This window comes from Odontesthes bonariensis, chromosome 6, assembly GCF_027942865.1.
Source record: "Odontesthes bonariensis isolate fOdoBon6 chromosome 6, fOdoBon6.hap1, whole genome shotgun sequence".
Lineage (NCBI taxonomy): Eukaryota > Metazoa > Chordata > Actinopteri > Atheriniformes > Atherinopsidae > Odontesthes > Odontesthes bonariensis.
Genome location: NC_134511.1, coordinates 25,361,221 through 25,370,541, shown reverse-complemented (window position 1 = coordinate 25,370,541; position 9,321 = coordinate 25,361,221).

Here is a 9,321-nt window from a genome sequence, read left to right as displayed (position 1 = left end):
GGCTTGCTTGAAAAAAAGAACATGACGAAGTTTTGTCTCTGCAATCGCCAAGAAATACGTTCACAATGGAATAGCAACGAGTCTACACAAATATGGATATTAACAAGATGTGTTGCACAGACGCTACGAACAAGACAAGGTAGGGGCCGAAGGATTTCCACTAATCATTGTGTCCGCCGTGGCACTATTTATTTTTATATTTCATCTCATCTCTTTGACGTAGGGTCTGTCTGTATTGTCACTCACTTTTCTATATCAGTGTAGCCTACTGTCATAAGCTAGTCTGTGGCTAGTCTGGCTAACCTAAAGAGTAATACAAGGCACACTTTTCACGATGTGTAAACCTGTTTAGCTTGTGGTAACTGCCTGGTAATCTATGGCAGGGCTGTTGCAGTTGTTCTTATTCCTATTACTAACTTCATGACAATGGGTTCTCGATTTGACGGCTTGTCTTGCTGACAATTTGCTTTGTATTTAGCTCTGGACTGGTTAGTTGGACTACCATAACTGTCTTGTCATGAAGTATTAGCTGGGTCTCTCTCGAGTGGACAGCGATCTAAAGAAGGGACTTTTGCATATAAACACAGGGTGCAGGAGCGAAGTGGACATCAAAAACTAGTGGACGATTGTGTGTGTGTGTGTGTGTGTGTGTGTGTGTGTGTGTGTGTGTGTATGTCTGTGCGTGCGTGCGTGCAGGCAAGTTTGATGCCCGGTGCCTGTTGTTTCTAGTTTGAAGCTTAATTTTGGTTTCTGAAACTTGAGTTTAGATGTGGATGTGGTGCGCTGTCACCAATGTTTGTATTGAAGGTGCGCGTCACCATTTTTCTATAGGCCTATGTCTGTGTGTTGCAAGTAATTACTACTGAGAATCGCCACATCATTCCATCTTCTTTGCCTATTGATGTAGTATGACATTGCGCGTCAATAAATGCTTACAGAATGCGTCATGTGGCGAAGTGTGTGTGCGTGTGTGTGTGTGTGTGTGTGTATGTGGGGGGGGGGGGGGTTGGCAAATGCTGGTCTACGGGCCGCTTGTGGGTGCAAAATGCCAGGGCCGTTTTTTTACCCCAGTCCGTCACTGCTGAAGACCCAGGTTAAGGCCGCAACTATTGCTTCCTATCAAGTCAGTCACGTTCTTGCTAAACACAAGAAGCCATTCAAAGACGGCGAAATTGTGAAGGAAGCCTTTCTCGAGGCAGCGGATAGCCTTTTTGACGACTTTAAAAATAAAACAGAGATTGTGAAGGCCATTAAAGAAGTGCAACTCTCCTGCAATACTACCACAAGGCGAGGTGAGGGAATGGCTGTGGATGTGGAGGAGCAACTGAGGAAGGATATTTGCGCATGTGAGTGCTTTTCCCTCCAATTTGACGAGTCGACTGATATGGTGGCATAATTGTGTGTTTTCATCAGGATGGTTTTTGAAGACATGAGCACCAAGGAAGAGCTACTCACCATTTTGCCATTAAAAGGACACACCAGAGGTGAGGATATTTTCAGTGCCTTCATGGGATTTGTTAGCGAGACAAAGTTGCCGCTCTTCAAGCTGATATCCATCAGAACTGATGGGGCGCCTGCTATGTTGGGCCGCACCAGTGGGTTCATTGCACTGTGCAAAGACAGTGAATCTTTCCTGGATTTCCTGAATTATCATTGTATAATTCACCAGCAAGCGTTGTGTGCAAAGATTTTAAATATGAAAGAAGTGATGGATATTGCAATGAAGATTGTGTGTTCAGTTCGTGCCAGGAGTCTGCAGAGAAGGCTTTTCTGCTGAGCACACAGACTAGGGCTGTCGTGGTGAGGGAATTCCCACCGCGGTGACTCAACAGCGCGGTATGGGTGATATCGCATTTTTGTTCATTAGGCTACTTTCCACGACACACAATGTTAGATGAAAATCGAGCGCATAATCCGGCTTTTTTTCCCAGCGATTCTGACATTTCACTTTGCTTTGCCTGTCATTTACTCGCTCACAGACCAACATAGCAGAGATCAAGCAGCGCATACCCCAGTTCTGCATTGTTGCCAGTGCCACATGGCAAATATCAACATTGTTGCACGTTTCGTTTAGTAATGACGGAGAAAAACGAAGCAGATCAGCGCAGCAGTTGAGCTCACGTGTCCGGGATACAGTTTTTTTTTAACAGACTGCCGCCGACCAACCAACCCAAGCTGAACTTTAACTGTTTCCGCGAAGTTGTTAGAGCTTATTTCTGGCACGGCACATTTTTTAAACGTTTTTTTTTTTTTTTTTTAAATAGTTTCACCTACACAGTTTTGTTGAAATGATCAGGTATTTCCCAACAGCAAATGTGCACACCAAGCTGTGGTTCTGTGGAAGCTAGTTTATTGTTGATATTAGACGGTCGCATTTACAACGTTAAACATGGATAATAAGGGAAGATTCAAAGCCATAAAGTGTCCGGACTAGGCAGAGGAGTAAAGCCGAGATAAAGGTAGGCCACTGCATTTTATTTTAACTTCTATTGCTACGACACTGAGTAGGCATATTCTTGTAATATCAGCTGCTGAGGGAGAATGAGACCACAACGAGTAGCATGCAGACGTGTGTGCGTGTGCGGTGCCTATATGCAAAGATGACGACAGACACGCGGCACCTCGCTGTGTTAATGTGTTTCTCCTGCCTTGCGGGGAATATACAATGTATCATTATTACTGTGCTGGCTTTAAAAAAGTATCAGTTCTGTCAGTCGCTTTGTATCTGTGTACTCTGTACTGTGCAGTCTTAAAAACTCTTTTAGTTTCTCGAGTTGTTCTGCGCGTGCAAGCGGGTGGTGGCGGTGGCCTGGACACGCACCGCGGAGGTCCTCTCAGCACCGCGGTGATTGCATTTTGCGGTTATCGCGACAGCTCTAACACAGACCTGCTGCTACACACAGATGTTGAAAACGGAGATGACAGAAAAGGAGAGCAAGACAAGAGCTGTTATTTTTTCGGCAGCTGAACAAATAAGGGAAGTGTTATAAATTGGTTTTATTCTTAGACTTTATGTATTCATATTCTGTAATTTACTAAATAATCTATGTTCCCAGTTTGTTCCTACTTTTACATTCTGCTCATACAAACGCAATGTATTTCCAAGACTTTAAGATGACGTAGCTGGATAAAATAACTGGGTCAGATAAAGCGTACAGATACACGCCTGAAACAACACTCACACACACACATTGTTTATCACATCCAAAAAACATGACAAAGACGGTGGATGGCCTGCTCATATCACTAGCAAATGTCCAATTATACTTTGTCGAGTGTAAGTTCAACCTCTGTGAGATAAAGGTGAACATAAATATGAAATGTTTCCGTATATCGGGGCTCTGTCTGACGGAGAGGCCCTGCGAGGGCTCTGTCCCTCCGAGTCCAGCGCGGCTAAACTTCACATGTGACCACGAATAAATACGTTGTTTAATTTAAGATTTCTTCAGCTTGTTCTTGGGCTTCCAATGAAAGAATCGGGCTAACAGAAGCATAGGGCAGAAGGCATAGATAAGAAACAAATATAACTCACCTGAGCATAGAACACACAGGGCGGGACTGTATGTTTGAATACATTTCATGGAAAAGGTCAGCATCGACCTGGGTTATGTTCACATTGCAATCAGCCAGAAACTATCAAGCATGTATTGTTGGAATGCAAAACATACAATAAAGAGAAAAAAGGTTTACTAACACAAATGTAGAAAGAAAAACTTGATATTGCTTTAAACAGTTTGTTTCGTGGCTGCTGCAAGTGTGCCTTTTCCCATTGTGTATGTGTCTGTGTCTTTGTCTTCTGTTCTTAGAACCTGGATTACTGGCAGTCTTCCAAACACAGCTGTATATCATCACTGCACAGTTTATCTACCCTGGTCTTCTCTCCAGTCTTAACTAGATTGTTGGAAGCTCAAGTTGGTTAACATTAAGGCCAAGTTTTAATGATATATGTTTTCTTTGTGTCATTGATCTGCTGCCACTGCCAAACCTGCCATGCTTCCAGCAAACTTGCCTCTCAGCCTGCCGCTCCCTGTCTGAGCACTCATTTTAGTTCAATTACAAACATGATAAATTTTTGCAAGGCAAATTTTGCACACTGAATGAGTTTTATCTAGTTTATGTCTTAAGTCATATTTTTAAAATCTCAAGTTTAGCAGGATTTTCGCTTTTTTTTCCGCTAACATAAAAAATTTCTTAATCACTTATTTCTTACCCCTGTATTATTTAGCTATATACCGCATAACAGTATATTAACATAATTTTAGAGCTACATATTGTCACTTCCTTTTTTTTATTTGATGCACCAACTTAATTTAAATACCTCTTCTGCAACATTATCATTTTGATAAATCTGGAAAATAACCAATTAACAATTGTATCCTACAATCTTGTGCAGAGTCTAAATGATCAGTTACAATTTGTCACTGCAACAATACAGAATTGTTCAGGTCTATATTGCAATGCATCTTCAAACAGATCAATTTCCACACCTCTAATGTTTGTCTATGATCAAATGACAAGGTTTTTATAAGGCGGCTTCGAGGCATGTGGCAAAAAGTCAAAATCATGAGACCTGAGTTTGACAAAAATGGTTTTTGCTTCCTTATTTTACATTTTACATTTCACTCATTTACTTTTGGATTCAGTTTTAAGACAAATTACACTGTTTCAAAACTTAGAATAATGACACCATTTCACTATGTTTTTACAACTTACTGTAATGGTGCCAAAGCAGAATGTATTCAAATGTATTCCTTAGTGGGAATGGGGACGTGGGAGACTGGGGGTTGAAGTTCATGAGCCAGCAACAAAACCATACACAGAGCTGAATTGGCACATAAATGTTAAGTAGGCGGCAATGTGGTGTAACACATTGGGCCTCATGCAACAACCATTCCTACGCACAGATTTGTTCTTAAATCGTGCGTACGAGTGATAAAGATAATTTATGCATTCACCAATCTTTTCGTATTTTACGTTTTCTTTCAGGTACGAACAAAATTTACGAGTGATCCAGACCTGTCGTAGGAGTTTCCTAAAATAGTCCGCTGTTATTCCAATCAAATTTGCTGTATTGTATATTTAACTACTTTGAAGCAAACATAAATAAATATATACATTGTACCCCGTAATGATGCTGACATTATTCTGTTTGACTTAAATTATGCACTAATTGAAGGTTAATTTGACTCTGTATATAACAAGGTCAATGGGAAGTGTAACCAGCGGCTGACTTTCTACTTTTGGATGCCTTAGTGCGTCAGGCTCTTGGAAGAGAGCGTGTAGATACCCATGTGGAGACAGACAAATGGCTGACATCGCGATTAAGATTGCCAAGGACTGTGCTGCTGCAAATATGCAGCTTGCTAGAGCCACAAGTCCAGAGAAACACGGCGATAGAACCCAATTCTACCAGGATGTGTCTCAATACAGCTGGTGGGCAAACTGTTCTATAGCCCAGAGCAGGCATGCCAGATTTGCACAATATTGCCATGAACGAGGGTCTCCACCTGAACCAGCTCAGGCAGACCAGAAGCTGTGGTGCCAGAAGACCCCCCTCATGGACCGCCCCATCAAAGTGCCATCATGATGAGGCAACAACTGATTGCACGGCTTTAGTTGCAGTCATCGAGCGCCTGGCCATGGCGAGACGTTTTTTTTAAGCCACTTCCATATCAAACCATTTCTTCTTTATTTCGGTGACATTACGAACTACAGGTGACACGGAATTAACAGCACTCGTAATAACTTCCCATTTCTCACTCTCAATTTCTTCAGGTCCTGTAATTCCACTGCTAAAAATGACAGATTTTCCTTTATGGATCTCTGAAAGCAGAACTTCAGTCTCAGAGCCCGTAAAGTTGTTCTTTTTGCGCCTTGATGCCGTTTTCATGACTCAACACTTCCTGGCACAGGAGAGAGGAAGCATAGCCTTATATGGTATTATTTTGGGGCGTGGAGTATGCAAATCTACTATCCTCGTGCACGTTCACTTAAATACGCACGGGTGGCATTCATCATTTACGCAGGTCGTTTACACACATTTTTTCCAAGTTAAGAGCGTTTGTTGAATCTGACGTGGCGTGTTAGTACAAGACCTTTGTACGAAAAAAGTGAGAGAAATTTAGAATAAAAATACGAAAATGTTCTTGCATGAGGCCCATTGTTCTTAACAACAATGCTATTGTCACTCAGTTCATAGTTTTTTGTTTTTTTTACCAGTTGGGGGATTGGTGAGTCAATCCTCGACTTTCCCAGTTGATGTGTCAAAAGCTCATTGGGCAAGATAGTGAACCCAAGACTGACCTTTTACACATTTATCAGTTAGACTTTGTGACAAAAGCTTCAGATTGTAGGTTGACCAAGATTTTGTAGACTAAAAAGTGCTGCATGAGTGTATGCATGGATGAACATGGCTTGATATCTAAAATGCCCTGAGTGGTCAACAAATATCACAGTTTATTTGCCATAGACAGAGCATGTCTTAATTAAGGGTAGGGATGGAATTTTGTATGTACAGTAGTGTATCCATTTGAAGGTATCCGTGATGGCTACATTCCACTTCCTTTTTTCATTTTTATTTATTTTTTTGTTACATTTCAGAAGCTGGGAGCAGCTATTGTAAGTCTCAAGGCTCATGATATATCTAAGCATGTAACTTTATTTTCAGGATGCAGGGGCACATGAGATGCTCAGGCTGAAGGGTCCTAGGCTGATTGCTGGGGTTTGATTGATTTTGCTCCCTTCCACACAATGGGAATAAATTCATGGAATGAGAGTTAAAAGAGGAGGATTGACTATATTGTCCAGAGCAGGGTAACCAAAGCAATAGATGAAAGAGGACTTGTGATTTATTGTTAGGAGAGCACTCACCGTGATTGTAGTGTCATGTGGATCCTTCTCATGTTCATAGTAAAAAAGCATTATTTTCACATTCTTATCACTGAAAGTCCCTCTTTCTCTCTTTGTCTTTCTCTTATTCTCTATTTCATAACACCGATTAATGACTGTTTACCCTACTAATGAATCCTTTTATTAAATGGAATTGTAGTTATTTCTCAAATTTTCTCCTAAATAACACTTAAATTGCAAAGATATTTTTGCAATTTCACCTGATAATATAATCAAATTTACATATTCAATTAAATTCAATTCGGTTTCACTCGGTTTAATTTATATAATGCTAATTCACAACAAAGTCATTTCAAGGTACTTTGAAAACACAGTCCAGTTCAATCCAATTATTCAAAATACAATGGAATCAAATTAATTGGATTGAATCTAGTCCAATTTATTTTTTTAAAAAACCTAACTGATAGTATCTCCAATTTTAGATTGGATTCCCCTATGATGCGCATACACAAGTTGATAGTGGAGAGTAAAACTCCCTTTAAAAACAAAGAAACCTGAAGCAGAACCAGATTCTGGAAGAGCGGCCTTCTGCCGCTTGTTGGGGGATTGAAAGGACAGGAAACAGGGCTCAACAAGTACCATAATACCAGACCAGGGATATCTGCTGAGAAAGAAAAAAGACAAACAAATATATATATATATATTTACACGTTCCTTAATTTAATATGTACATCCGTCCCACTTGACATGATGTTTGCTTGTTTAGCCAATATATTTATTCACATCACATTGTCTTAAATAAATTGAGTTAACATTATATATTTGAGTTACCTTCATCCAAATGTACGGTGTTAAATTTAAGTAATTTTATCATGTCCCGTGTACCTTGTTTTTAATTAGTGTATCTTGATTTTTTTTTTACGTTTAATGTTGAAAGAGATCATGTTACCCTAAAGTACTTGAATTATTTCACATGCAACCAGGTTTGTCTCCAAATCTCACTTGATTTATTAAATGTGATTTCATTTCCAATTTTGTTCACAAATACACGACACAAAAAAAAGGCAGAGAAGTTATATATGATCATTTTATTGTTACTTCAATTCAAGTCTGTTGTGATCAGACAGTTGACTAACACATCACTCACAGCAACTAAAGAACAGGAGCAACACAAAACAATGGGCCTCATGCAAGAACATTTCCGTATTTTTATTCTAAATTTCTAAATTCTAAATCTTTCAGAGATCCAAAAAGGAAAACCTGTTATTTTTAGCAGTGTCAGCAGTGGAATTACGGGACCTGCTAAAGCGAAGAAATGGGAAGTTATTACGAGTGCTGTTAATTCCGTGTCACCTGTAGTTCGTAATGTCACCGAAATAAAGAAGAAATGTTTTGATATGAAAATGGTTTAAAAAAAAAAAAAACGTCTCTCCATGGCCAGGCGCTCGATGACTGCAACTAAAGCCGTGCAATCAGTTGTTGCCTCATCATGATGGCTCTTTGATGGGGCGGTCCATGAGGGGGGGTCTTCTGGCACCACACCTTCTGGTCTGCCTGGTTCAGGTAGTAGAAGACCCTCGTTCATGGCAATATTGTGCAAATCTGGCATGCCTTCTTTGGGCTATGGAGCAGTTTGTCCCCCGCTGTATAGAGACACACCCACCTGGACTTCAGCTCAGTGAGCTGCACAACAGCACGGGTGCTTTGATGCGTATATGTGTACAGTCTATTGCTCCGATTATGTTTGGCAGTCCAGCCACGGCATGAAAGTCCCTCTTAATTTGTACTTGTTGGACAGCAGTGTATGGGAATCTGATGTACCATGGGTGATAAACTGATGAGAGCTTTGATGACCAAGGGGAGCACATGACTCATAGAGGACTGGGACACCCCCGATCTGTCTCCAATCTCCCTCTGAAAGGTTCCAGTGGCCAAAAATCCAAGGGTGGTGAGGACCTGGACGTGTGGTGGAATTGGGTTTGATCAGCGTGTTTCTCTGGAGTTGTGGCTCTAGCAAGCTGCAGATTTGCAGCAGCAAAGTCCTTGGCAATCTAAATCGCGATGTCAGCCATTTGACTGTCTCCGCAAGGATATCTACACGGTCTTGGAACACACGCTCTCTTCCAAGAGCCTGACACACTAAGGCATCCAAAAGTAGCAAGTCAGCCGCAGGTTACACTTCCTATTGACCTTGTTACAGAGTCAAATTAACCTTCAATTAGTGCATAATTTAAGTAAAACAGAATGTCAGCATCATTATGAGGTATATATTTAATGTATATATTTATTTATGATTGCTTCAAAGTAATACAATCCATTAGTCAAGCAAACTTGATTAGAATAACAGCAGACTATTTTATGAAACTTCTACGACAGGTCCGGATCACTCATAAATTCTAAATTCTGAAAGAAAACTTAAAACACAAAAAAATTGGTGAATGCCCAAATTCTCTTAAATCACTCGTACGCACG